The following is a 12,917-nucleotide window of genomic DNA, read 5'->3' on the forward strand; positions in this document are numbered from 1 at the left end:
ACTTAAACCCCTTGCCCCAAATACTTGAAGATTTCAAGTGAAATTGCTAGGCTTCACCCTAAGAGGTAAGAACTTGTACCATCACCTATAATTTCGAAAATTTCTATTAAAATAAGTGATTAGCAAGTGGGGTTCATGGGGTATAAGGGGCTGATAATCTTGCATGCATAAAAGATGAAGGGGTATGGGGAGGTTGTGAACTAAAAAGATAACAATTGTGATATAGGATGATGAAATCTCTCACAAAGGGGTCCTAGAATCACTGTGCTCACTTAGTGCTTGGTAATATGCTCAAATGAGCTAGAATCCTAATCATGTCTCTAATTCTTGGTTCAAATTGCAAATTCTTATAAAATAAGTTGAAGCGCTAAGAGTCCCGGAATTTATTATAAAGATTTAAGGAAAGCTCCATTGAGGTATATATGGCTAAAACCCCCTCCTCTTAGAAATTGAGCTTCCATGGTGCCCGTGCAATTGTTGTAAGTTCGAAACTTGATTGATGCAATACTTGTTATGTTAAATGAATTGATGTTGTGAAAATGTTTGTGAAAGGTACTTCTTCATGCCGTTTAATGTGTTATTCTTTGTAAATGGAGGATGTGTGGAGAACATGATCTATGCGCTAAATGCCTAAATGTCATGCCAAGGTTACCTTGGGACTAATATGCCAAACTTGACGAAGTCCTCTCTATGCTTATGACTTAAATTGCTTTTGTATGTGCCTATGATCTTAAGTGGCAAAGATGTTGAAAATGGGAACAATGTGAAACGTGAGTTATGGAATGTGGAAATTATGGACCCAAGTGCCGGTAAACTAATACATGTGTAACCAAAGATTGGAGTGAGATGAATAACGGAGAATGGTAACGTCTCGGGGAGACAACTTAGTCGATCGGGCCGTGATCGGACGCCATGATATATGCACATGGTGGTAATGTATTGATGATTGAAACTGGAAAGTGTGAATGAAATAATGTTAACGTCTCGGGGAGACGGCTTAGCAGATCGGGCCGTGATCGGACTCCGCTCAAGGAAGCGGTGGCAATGTGGATATTGATGCAACAGTGTGGGATGCTCCAATCTAAAATTTCAGAAACTATGTGAAAATCATGTGAACCTCCTTATATTGTTGACATGGTGATTATTTGAAACTTTGTTGTCTTTACGATTTCCTCTTTACTCTTGTATGGTTGTTCTTTCTAACAGGATGGTGTTTAGTTATACATACTAATTACTATTCCATGGTACTAACGTCCTTTTTGCCAGGGGGCTACATTTTTAAATGAATGTAGGTGGCTCCATAGCGGATAGTGCCGATCACGCATAGCGGGGCATCCTCCTCTCAAAGTCTTGGTGAGCCCCTTTCTCCTTCTAGGGGTTTGTTGTACATCTTTTGTTATATATATCCACTTTTAAGGTATAGCTGGGGCCTTGTTGCTGGCATTATCGTTATTGTCTTTTGTATCCTTAGAGGCTCCGTAGACGTTTGTGTGGGTTATGTACGGGTAATGGATAGGTCAATGAACCATGTTGTATCTTTGTACTCTAGCTCTTCTAAACTATAACTGTATGAAATATTGAAAGCTTAACCATGGTTTAAGGATTGTGGCATGAAAATGGTTTAACAATGTGAATGTTCAAATTTTACTATTGTCTAAATAAATGATAGCGTGGTTCCCTTAACCGTATTGATTTGGGGTAGAAAGGTATTAATAAGGCTTGCTCAGTTAGGGTTCACTCGATTGAGCGCCGGTCGCGCCTCCCGAGGTTGGGGCGTGAAACGGATGTTATTGCCGATGGCAAAACTTTCCCTCGAGACGAGGCGCGCTTGGCAAGCGATTCAGAGGAGCTCAATCCCGAAGGTCTTCAGAGGCACGGAGCAGCCCCGGTTGACCTAGTCGAGGTTGTTGAAGTGAGTGATTCCCTTCTGATTCGTCCTTTCCTCTGAGGGAGACGCAAGATATCCCTAATGTAGAGTCTCTCGGCATGGGGACCTCCGCTGGCGATAGAGGCGTGCTCGAAAAGCCTTCTGCTGCGCCTGAGGAGAAGCCTGAGCCTAATGTTTTGCTTATTTTTACTGAGATCGACAAGCTATGGGATCAGGTAATCTGTTTGTAAATTCCGTGTGGTGCCCCGACTTTTGCCTTTCTAAACTTATTTCTTCCATGGTTCCAGGCCAAGGTGCTTTATGATCAAACGTTCGCAAATTTTGAAACCGAACTGACTCGCCGCGAGGGCAAACACAAGAAGCTTACCTGGGAAGCCGATGAGCTCAGAGCCCTTTCTACCAAGAGAGAGGAAGAACTCCGCGGCCTTCGGGATTGCTTAGAGGCGGCATCCCGGGAAAAGGCTCGTCTTACTGAACAGGTTACATAGCTACTGTTTGTTTTTTGTCCGTGGTTGACTGACTTTCGTATTGTAATATCTTTGGATCGATTTTGCAACTTAACGAGAAGGAGGTCCTTATGGTGAAGGAGCTTCGAGCCAGGGACTCCGAGATTCTCGAGCTTAAGCGGCATCTGAGCGAGCTAATCTCTGAGAGAGATGTCCTCCGGGGAGAGGTGGTTTCGATCGGGTGCTGCCTCGAAGAAACGAGGGCCGAATGCAGTAAGCATAAGGATCTCCATACTGCGTTGGTTTCTACGCTATCTGAAGTCAGGGCTAAGGCCGAGGAGCTCGTGGCCTCGCACAAGGAGGACGCTGCTACAGCAAATGCCTAGGCCCGGAAGGTGTCTGAAAAGGCTGAGCTGCGCCTGGCCCGAGAAGTGGATTATGCCTGGTTAAAATCTCGAAGACAGACACTCGAGAATGTATATGCGGGGGCGCGCTGATTTAACCGCCGAAATTGAGAGGGTCAAGACCCTAGAAGAGGAAGTTACGGCCCTGCTTCCTTCTGAAAGCGAGTCGGGCAGTGGCTCAAAAGGTGATGAAGATGGAGACGAGGTCCTTGAATGGGGGAGGCCGTTGGAAATCCGGGGGCTATGGTCGAGGCTGCTGAAAGCGTATTCTCTGCCGTTGAAGGCGTAGCTCCGATGCTAGATTGAAGTTTTCATTTGCTTTTTGCCTTTGCAAGGGCTTTCAGATATAGGCTTCGTAGTTATACTCTTATGAATCTCTTTGTATGCGTATCAATTTTTTGACTTTTTCTTACTTATGGCATTCGTTTGGCGATTAACCCGGAGTTGTGGGTCTTAATTTAAGACCCTTGGATTCCTATTACCTTCGAGCGTTTATCAATGGTTGAGAGTGGATCTATAAGTCCACCGTGTTGGCTCCAAGGCCACTTGCGCGAATTTTTTAGATTCTCATGCGTCGGGTCGGTACGACCTTTTAAACGTAAGCTGGCGTCTTAGGCTCTTATTCCTTCGCCCTTAGGCACATTTAGTTAACTGTCTCGGGTTCAGTCTCCGAGTCGGGTTTCGACTCGAGCTCATTTGACCCTCAAGTTTTTGAATTTAAGGCTGTCCCTTAGGCTCTTACGCGTTTGGTCGGTACGACCTCTTATATGGGCTGGCGACAGTGGCTCTTATGCATTGGATCGGTATGACCTCTTATATGGGCTGGCGACAATGGCTCTTACACATTGGGTCTGTATGACCTCTTATATGGGCTGGCGACAGTGGCTCTTACGCATTTGGTCGGTATGACCTCTTATATGGGCTGGCGACAGTGGCTCTTACGCATTGGGTCGATACGACCTCTAGTATGGTTTATTTTTCCCTCGCTAAGGACTTTTGAGATTGTGTTTGCCTGACTCTTTGACGATTCGATAAAAACCTTGATTGTGAGTCGTTATATGGTGATGATCGAGCACCTCAGGAGGTTTGGCTCGGTGGATGAGTATCTCGAAGCCTGTGGTTAGGAGCTGACATGGTCGAAGCTCTTTTGCCTATGTCGAGGGTAGCCTGTTTAACCGGTTCTTTTCGAAGTATTTTTGAAGTAACTGAAGGCTTGTGATTTTATAGCAACGGTCGGGCGTCCCCGAGTTGCGTTAGTTTGGCTGGTACAGCCTTATGACCATAGTCATTGTGTTTGGCCAGAGCCTTTCAGTTCCCGAGTGAATTAGTTTCGGCGTCTATATCGAGGGTATGCCTTTTTAGGGGTCTTACAAGTTCGATATATAGCCTTAACTTTAAGATCGAGATTATGCCTTTTGTAAGGGCTTACAAATTTCTGCATGCCTTTGAGGTCTTACAGTTTTGGTCACTTGGTACAAGTGTGGTTCATGCCTTGTTTGAGGTCTTACAGTTTTGGTCACTTGGTACAAGTGTGGTTCATGTCTTGCTTGAGGTCTTACAGATATTGTCACTTGGTACAAGTGTGGTTCATGCCTTGCCTGAGGTCTTACAGATATTGTCACTTGGTACAAGTGTGGTTCATGCCTTGCTTGAGGTTTTTCTCGATGTTTTCTCACGTTTTCGATAAAACCTTCTCGTAAAAGTATTTGAACAATATTTTCGGTAATATTAGTAGATGCTTTACAGATATTGTCATTGCCTTATATAGGTCTTGCGAGACCGAGGCTGCCTGCGTGTGGTCTTATGGCCTCGGGTTCTGATAAGTTGATGGGGTGGCGATTAGCGGCAGTCCCCGAGTCATCGACAGTTTCTTGGCTCGGGAGCCATTACTTGTAAACTTGGTATTGCCTCGTTGAGGGCTTACGATTTTAGAGTTTTTGACCCGGAGGTCATGCGGTCTTGAGTTTTCGACGTCAGTCCCCGAGTGTTCGGAACGTTTTTGGCTCTGGGGCCGTTTCGTGATCTTGATGTTGCCTCATTGAGGGCTTACGAGTTTGAAGCTCCAACCCTCGAGTGTTCGGAACGTTTTTGGCTCTGGGGCCGTTTAGTGATCTTGATGTTGCCTCATTGAGGGCTTACGAGTTTGAAGCTCCGACCCCGGGGGTCATACGACTTCGTGTTTTGATGAGTCGATAGGGGTGGCTGTTGGCGACAGTCCCCGAGTTATCGACAGTTTCTTGGCTCGGGAGCCATTACTTGTAAACTTGGTATTGCCTCATTGAGGGCTTATGATTTCGGAGTTTTTGACTCGGAGATCATGTGGCTTTGAATTGTTGACGCCAGTCCCCGAGTTATCGGGACGTTTTTGGCTCTGGAGCCATTTTTGCAAAAATAGCAGACTCTTTTGAAATGTGAAGTGCTTTGATGGAATGTATTCTTTGATTAATTGGTTAAAGTATACATGTTTTTCTGTTAGGGGCCCGGTTATTCTATACGGACATGGTTCGTTCGACCGTTTGGTCCGGTACATTATTTTCCTATCGAGACCCCATTCAGCACTTCTTGGCTTTTCCGAGAAGGTGATCTTCCGGGGGGATGCCCCCCAGTATTCGAGGTTGATTGAAGAGAAACCTTGAATACTTGGTATGTCTTCCTTAGGTAGCATCTAGATGTTGCCTCGTTAAAAACCTTGCCGGTAAAATCCTTCTTGGGACAAAAACCCGATCGAAGGAAAAGAGTGCAATGTATGCTTTTGGAATTTAAGGCCTTTGAGCTTTTAGCAGTAATAGCATTAAGCATTTACACATTCCAATTGCTTGGAAGCTGTTCGCCTTCCATGGTGCTGAGTTTGTAGGACCCTTTGCCAACTATCCTGAGGACGCGGTATAGTCCTTCCCAGTTCTGACCTAGCTTTCCTTCGTTAGAATTTCGAGTGTTCAAGGTAACGTTCCTTAGGACGAAGTCCCCGATTCTATAATGTCAGAGATTTGTTCTCCTATTGTAGTATGTTTCGATCTTCTGTTTTTGCGCGGCTATTCGGACCAGCGAGGCTTCTCGCTTTTCATCCAACAGTTCGAGAGCAATAGCCATGGCCTCATTATTCGAGCTCTCCGTGATATGGCGAACTTTGGCGGTGGGTTTTCCGACCTCGACCGGTATCAAAGCCTCGACGCTGTATACCAGAGAGAAAGGTGTTTCCCCCGTGCTTGATTTTGGAGTTGTTCGATATGCCCAGAGCACTTCGGGCAATATTTCTCTCCATCTTCCCTTTGCGCCTTCCAGTTTCTTCTTTAAGTTTTGAATGATGATTTTGTTTGTGGACTCGGCTTGGCCGTTTGCACACGGGTGATAGGGTGTTGACAGGATCCTTTTAATCTTGTGATCCTCGAGGAACTGAGTCACTTTTCTTCCGATGAATTGCTTCCCGTTATCACACGTTATCTCGGAAGGAATTCTGAATTGGCATATGATGTGGTCCCAGATGAAATTGATGACTTCCTTTTCCCTTATTTTTTTCGAGGGCTTGTGCTTCAACCCATTTTGAGAAGTAGTCAGTCATAAATAAAATAAATCTAGCTTTACCTGGTGCCGTTGGTAGAGGTCCGACGATGTCCATCCCCCATTTCATGAACGACCATGGTGACAAAACAGAATGTAGTTTTTTACCAGGTTGGTGGATCATTGGGGCGAATATTTCGCATTTGTCGCATTTGCGGATGAACTCTTTGGTGTCCTTTTCCATGTTGTCCCAGTAGTAGCCTGCCCTGATTATTTTTTGAATTAGGGAATCGGCACCGGAATGATTTCCGCAGGTGCCCTCGTGGATCTCTCGGAGCACATAATCAGTATCTCCCAGCCCAAGGCATACTGCTAGAGGGCCATCAAAGGTTCTTCTGTAAAGAGTTCTGCTTTCATCGAGCGAGAATCGGCTGCTTTAGTACGCAGGGCCCTCGATTCTTTTGGGTCTGCGGGTAGCTTCCCGCTCTCCAAATAGTCAATATATTTATTTCTCCAATCCCATGTTAGGCTAGTGGAGTTGATCTCGGCATGGCCTTCCTTAATCACTGACTTGGATAGTTGAATAACAGATCCGGGGAGTATGTCGTCTTCCTCGACGGATGATCCCAGGTTTGCGAGTGCATCGGCTTCACTATTCTCCTCTCGGGGTATGTGGACCAGGGTCCATTCTTTGAAGAGGTGCAGTGTGATTTGAATTTTTTCTAAGTATCTTTGCATCCTGTCTTCCCGAACCTCGAAGCTCCCATTTACCTGATTTACCACCAGGAGAGAATCACATTTCGCTTCGATGATCTCAGCTCCGAGGCTTTTGGCCAGTTCCAAACCTGCAATCATAGCCTCATACTTGGCTTCATTGTTAGTTAACCTTATGGTTTTTATAGATTGTCTAATCACGCCGCCCGTAGGTGGCTTTAGAACTATGCCGAGCCCGGATCCTCTTACGTTCAAGGCGCCGTCAGTGAACAGGGTCCATACCCCGGAAGATGTGCCCTTTTTTAGCAAAAGTTCTTTCTCGACCTCGGGCACGAGGGAAGGAGTGAAGTCGGCTACAAAGTCGGCCAAAATTTGAGACTTGATAGTCGTTCGGGGCTGATACTCGATATCATATCCCCGGAGTTCGATGGCCCATTTGGCCAGCCGGCCCAATAATTCGGGTTTATGTAGTATGTTTCGAAGGGGATATGTTGTTAAAATGCAAATATGATGACAATGGAACTAAGGTTTCAATTTTCGAGACGCACTTATTAATGCGAGAGCTAGCTTTTCCAGGTGTGGATATCTAGTTTCGGCATCACCTAGGGTCCGACTTACATAATAAACAGGGAATTGCGTACCTTTTTCTTCTCGAACCAGTACACCACTTACCGCTATCTCGGATACAGCCAGGTATAAATATAATGTTTCACCCTCTTTTGGGGTGTGGAGCAAGTGCGGGCTTGTTAAGTATCGCTTTAACTCCTCCAAGGCGCGTTGGCATTCCGGAGTCCATTAAAAGTTGTTTTTCTTTTTGAGCAAGGAGAAGAAATGGTGACTCCTGTCTGACGACCTTGATATGAACTGATCCAAGGCTGTTATCCGCCCGGTCAGCCGCTACACGACCTTTACATTATTTACCACCGTAATTTCTTCGATGGCTTTGATTTTGTCGGGGTTGATCTCGATTCCTCTGTTCGATACCATGAAGCCTAAGAATTTTCCCGATCCTACCCCAAAGGCGCACTTCTCGGGATTGAGCTTCATGTTGTAACTTCTGAGGATGTCGAACGTTTCCTTCAAATGGGCCAAATGGTCCTCTGCGCACAGGGACTTAACTATCATGTCGTCAATATAAACTTCCATGGATTTGCCTATTTAATATTCGAACATCTTGTTAACTAGGCGTTGGTATATGACTCCTGCATTTTTAGCCCGAAGGGCATTACATTGTAGCAGTACGTACCGTACTTCATGATGAACGAAGTTTTTTCTCTATCCTCGGGGTTCATCTGAATTTGGTTATACCCCGAATAAGCATCGAGAAAAGTGAGGATTTCATAGCCGGCCGTGGCATCGATCAAACGGTCGATGTTGGGCAGTAGGAACGAGTCCTTCGGGCACGCCCTATTTAGATCTTTATAATCTACGCACATTCTTAGCTTATTCCCCTTTTTGGGAACTACCACCACATTGGCCAGCCATTCTGGGTATTTTACTTCCCTAATAGACCCTATCTTGAGGAGCTTCGTTACCTCGTCTTTGATGAACGCATGATTTATCTCGGACTGGGGTCTTCTTTTTTGTTTCACCGATTTGTACTAGGGATCGACACTTAGTCGATGGGTGGTTATCTCCGGCGGGGTCCCTGTCATGTCTAAATGGGACCAAGCAAAGCAATCGATGTTATTAATAAGGAATAAAATGTGTTTTTCCCTGAGTTCGGGGGTAAGTCTCGTCCCCAGGTATACCTTCCGATCTGAGAGATGTTCAACCAATACGGCTTGCTCCAATTCTTCGACAGTCGACTTTGTTGCGTCCGCTTCTTCGGGGCCAATGAAGGTTCTGGGAGTGAGGAAGTTCTCTTCATCATCCTCAGGGGTTTGTTGGCTTTCCAACTCTTCCGAGGTGGAGTGTATGGGATCCGGTGCCTCTTTATGGACCGCGAACATTTCCTTCGCCGCATGTTGCTCGCCATACATTGTCCTTATTCCGCCCTTTGCTGGAAACTTCATCATCTGAAGCAAGGTTGATGGTACCTCCTTCATGTTATGTATCCACGGCCTACCGAGCAAGGCATTGTACCTTGCGTCACCTTCAATGACGTGGAATCTGGTATCTTGGATTGCATCAGATATGTTTACCGAGAGGGTGATCTCTCCGTTTGTTGCTTTGCCGGCCATATTGAAGCCGTTGAGGATTCAGGAGGCAGGTACGATCCGGTCGAGCAATCCGAGTTGTTCTACCACCGTCGATCTGATTATATTGGCCGAGCTACCTGGATCCATGAGTGCACGTTTGATTCGAATGTTATTCAAGAGAAATGAGATTACCAGCGCATCGTTCTGTGGATGAGACAGAGTCTCGAAGTCTTCTTTGCCGAACGCGAGGACGTTCCCAGGTACACGACCTCGAGTTTGTCCTCGTGTTTCCGCAAAACCTTTATCCGCTTGAGCACGGGTCCCTGGGGATTGTCGGTTCCTCCTATAATCATATGGACGACGTGTTGAGGTTCTTCCGCTTCACTCTCCCTGTTTGCCTTTCTTTCTTCCCGGGTGGGGTTCTTTCCTCGTCGTACACTCCTGTTGGTGTGGGAACTTACGCCAACGCGTTGAGCGTTGCATGAGACCAAATTGGCAGAAATTGGCTTTGGTGTAATCTCAGGGTTTTGTGGCGGCGTACCAACACCTGGAATAGCTACACCGTTCTCTCTATGGTCTCCAAGACTGTTGTTCTTACGTGCGTTTACTGAGTTGAACATTTTGACCTGAAATCAAAGATCTTGGGAAAGAAAAAGTGTGAAAGATAACTTGTGTTATGTAGAGAACCAGCAAGAAAATAATCACTATTATTTTTAGCCCCACGGTGGGCGCCAAACTGTTTACCTTGAAAATGGTAATTACAGTTAGATTTGATTTTGTGGTTCTAAACAAACGTGATCTATTTTTATGCTAGTTGTTTAGGCAATAGATGCTAATTAAGAGTTTAGAAAATATGATAAGAGCTAGTAGATAGTGTAATGACCAAACTGAAGGGCCGGAGATCGGGATCTCGAGCTGGCGTATACTAGGGGTGTTCAAAACCGAACCGAAATCGGAAACCGAACTGAAAGCGAAGCTTAATGGCTTATTGGTATCGGGTTAACGGTTTAACGGACGGGGAACAGATTGAAATTTTTTATTAACGGCTTATCGGTTTGGGGGCGGATTATTCAATTTTCTTAATGGATAATCCGTTAACCCGTTAAGGATTGACCATGTAATAATAGTAGTAGAATTTTTTTTATGGCATTACATGTTTTGGAAAATATTTGAAAAAATCCGTAGACCAAGTCTGAGACACACGAAATCCTTTGCATTGCTACAAAAGCCAATCAGAAGGAAAGCATTGAGACATTACATTGAGAAAATTGCGGCCAAGAAGTTCAATGAGAAATTCTTCCACAGCTCACCCAACTGAAACACTGAGAGTTAAATCGCAACAGCAAAGGCATAGGCCAAGATAACGTCCTAAAAATCTGCTGCAAACCACTGCTATTGATTCACTCTTATGGACTCTTAGTTTTAATCTATTGGTGTTCATTCCACTGCAACGACATCCACACTATAGATGTGCCTGAGAGAAAATGGAACTCCTTAAGACAGTCAAAAGTGGTGTATGACTTGGAGCGAGTTCAAGTAATTGCAAAGAAAGAAAAGAATGCGCTGATGCAGAAAGATAATAGTTAAATTTGGTAAATTGCGTCATGTGAAATATAGATTGAATTAGGCCGATAAATCACCCGATAACCGTCCGATAAGAGCTAAATCGATATCAATCCGCCCGATATCTTATCGGGTGGCTAGCGGACTAATACATTTAAAAGCCGATAACCGATAAGCCAAACCGTTAAGAGTAAATAACCGCCCAATCCGCCTGATAAGTAGCCCTAGCGTATACGGGCCTCGAGGTTGAGCCGGACATTCGGCTAAGGGCAATCGAGGGGGTATCAACAGCTATAGGGCTGTGATTGCGGCTCTTTATGGCCAATAACAAGCAATAAATGAAGAACAATAAATGGAACTCAATAAATGTAAGTAATAGATGAAGCAATAAGAGCAAGACAATATGCTAAGTTTGAGAGCAGAGAGAATGTTCTTGTATTGAATATTGCGTATCAGATGCCCTTACAAAATAACAAGGGTCCCCTTTATATATGAGGAGGATATCCTAACATAGTACAAATGCATGTGTAATTATTACATAGAGTAGGTGGTGCAACCACTCAATCAGCCTGGTGTAGACTGTCACTGTTTGTGCAGGCGTTTGTCAAAAAATACAGCTCCTAGGGAACCTCCCGCTTATCGTTGATAAACATTGGTATATTCTGCCCCGATACCGGGCACGAGGGCTCCCAGAAGACACCAAACCCCGGGCTATTGTCGACGCCCCCTTTTTCCTCGCGGAATCGGGTTCACGACATTCGGGAGGACAACTCTATTCCCTTGCGAGAATTGGGTTTTTTGGAGTTTGAAGAGTCGCCACCTAATGATTATAGTGCATTAGGACACTTTAAGGAAGAATTTGAGATGAAGAACCAGAGTTTAGGTAAGGGCTAGAAATTATCTCGAGGGGAAGGTGTTAGGCACCCCTCAAGATCCACTAGTGTGGTTCCCGGCCATGCTACAATTGTGACTTTGAATGCAAACAAACAAGTAAACAAGCAAGCATTGCAAATACGAGAAAATTATTACAAATAAGGAGCACAAAAGGTTAAAAAAAAGTGCTGAATTTTAGGGAAGGAGCAGTTTAGTTAAAAGTGCAAGTAGGAAGAAGTCAAGTACTTAGTGCGAACAATCTGAAAATTATGTGAAAAACAGAAGTCGAAAGTGCAACAGCTTTTTAAGATTTAGAAAATTGTTAAACTAATAAAGAGGGAGGGGGGTCCTAGGTTTATATATTACATGGATCATTCGCACAACACTGGTACTCAATTGTACGCATAGTGTTATCGTGTAATCATCATCTCCATGTCTACCCTTTCCCACCCCTTAAGGTATTGGAGCGCGGAATGGTATCGTTTGCCTATTGCATGCTATTACCCGTCCCAAGCTATCAGTCCCGGGGCATTAGGACTTCTAATCCTAAAAGGGGAAGAAAGGGATGGGGGCCTTTATGGAGTTTAAAGGACAAAAATTCTAATCGACATTCAAAAACAAGTAACAAGTAGGGGGAATGAACAGACAAACAGGTAAGGCTCACATAAACCCCGTAAATCAGATAACATCTAGTTTAGCATGCCTTTACACATACTGGTTATGGTCTTTAAAATTAAAAATTAAGCAGCGAGCGGACTGGTTCGATACATACGTTTAGACAGGAAGCCCACATTAGGCAACTTGGATCCAATTGTCAGACCTTAAGGTATTTTAAGCGAGTGATTTAGAAAGTATTGGTTCTAGAAAAGTAGTGTAATGCCGGAAAGTACAGACTGCAGTCAGTTTAGAAATAAGTTTTAAGAGAATCATGAGTATAAACCATAAAAGGAGTTCCAGAGTCAGAATTACTTAAGGAAAGAGTAAACTGCAGAACTGTTTTAAAGACAATTTCAGGAAGACCAAAACTTAGTTGGAAAATGTTTAAGCCGAATTTTAGAAAGAAACCATTTCGGAAGAGGTGCTGATTTGAAAAACTCAAATGTATACTGATTCAAAAGAGTTTTCGTCAAAAGATTGAGGCTGAAAACATTAAGACATTAGAGACCAGTTAACAGATTGTTATTGCTTAAGAAGAATCGGACGAACTTGATGCGGAATCCTATGATATCTATATCTGATTAAAAAAAGAACTGGTAAGAAGAGGTAATTATTTACTTACCCTACAGTTTGCCTAATGCATATGCATTCCCTATAGGCATGATTTCTATATGCACTGATTACATGAACGTTAAGGTTCTATAGGTAGGATTTCTAGATGACTTATATCATA

Source organism: Nicotiana attenuata, chromosome 5, assembly GCF_001879085.1.
Source record: "Nicotiana attenuata strain UT chromosome 5, NIATTr2, whole genome shotgun sequence".
Classification (NCBI taxonomy): domain Eukaryota; kingdom Viridiplantae; phylum Streptophyta; class Magnoliopsida; order Solanales; family Solanaceae; genus Nicotiana; species Nicotiana attenuata.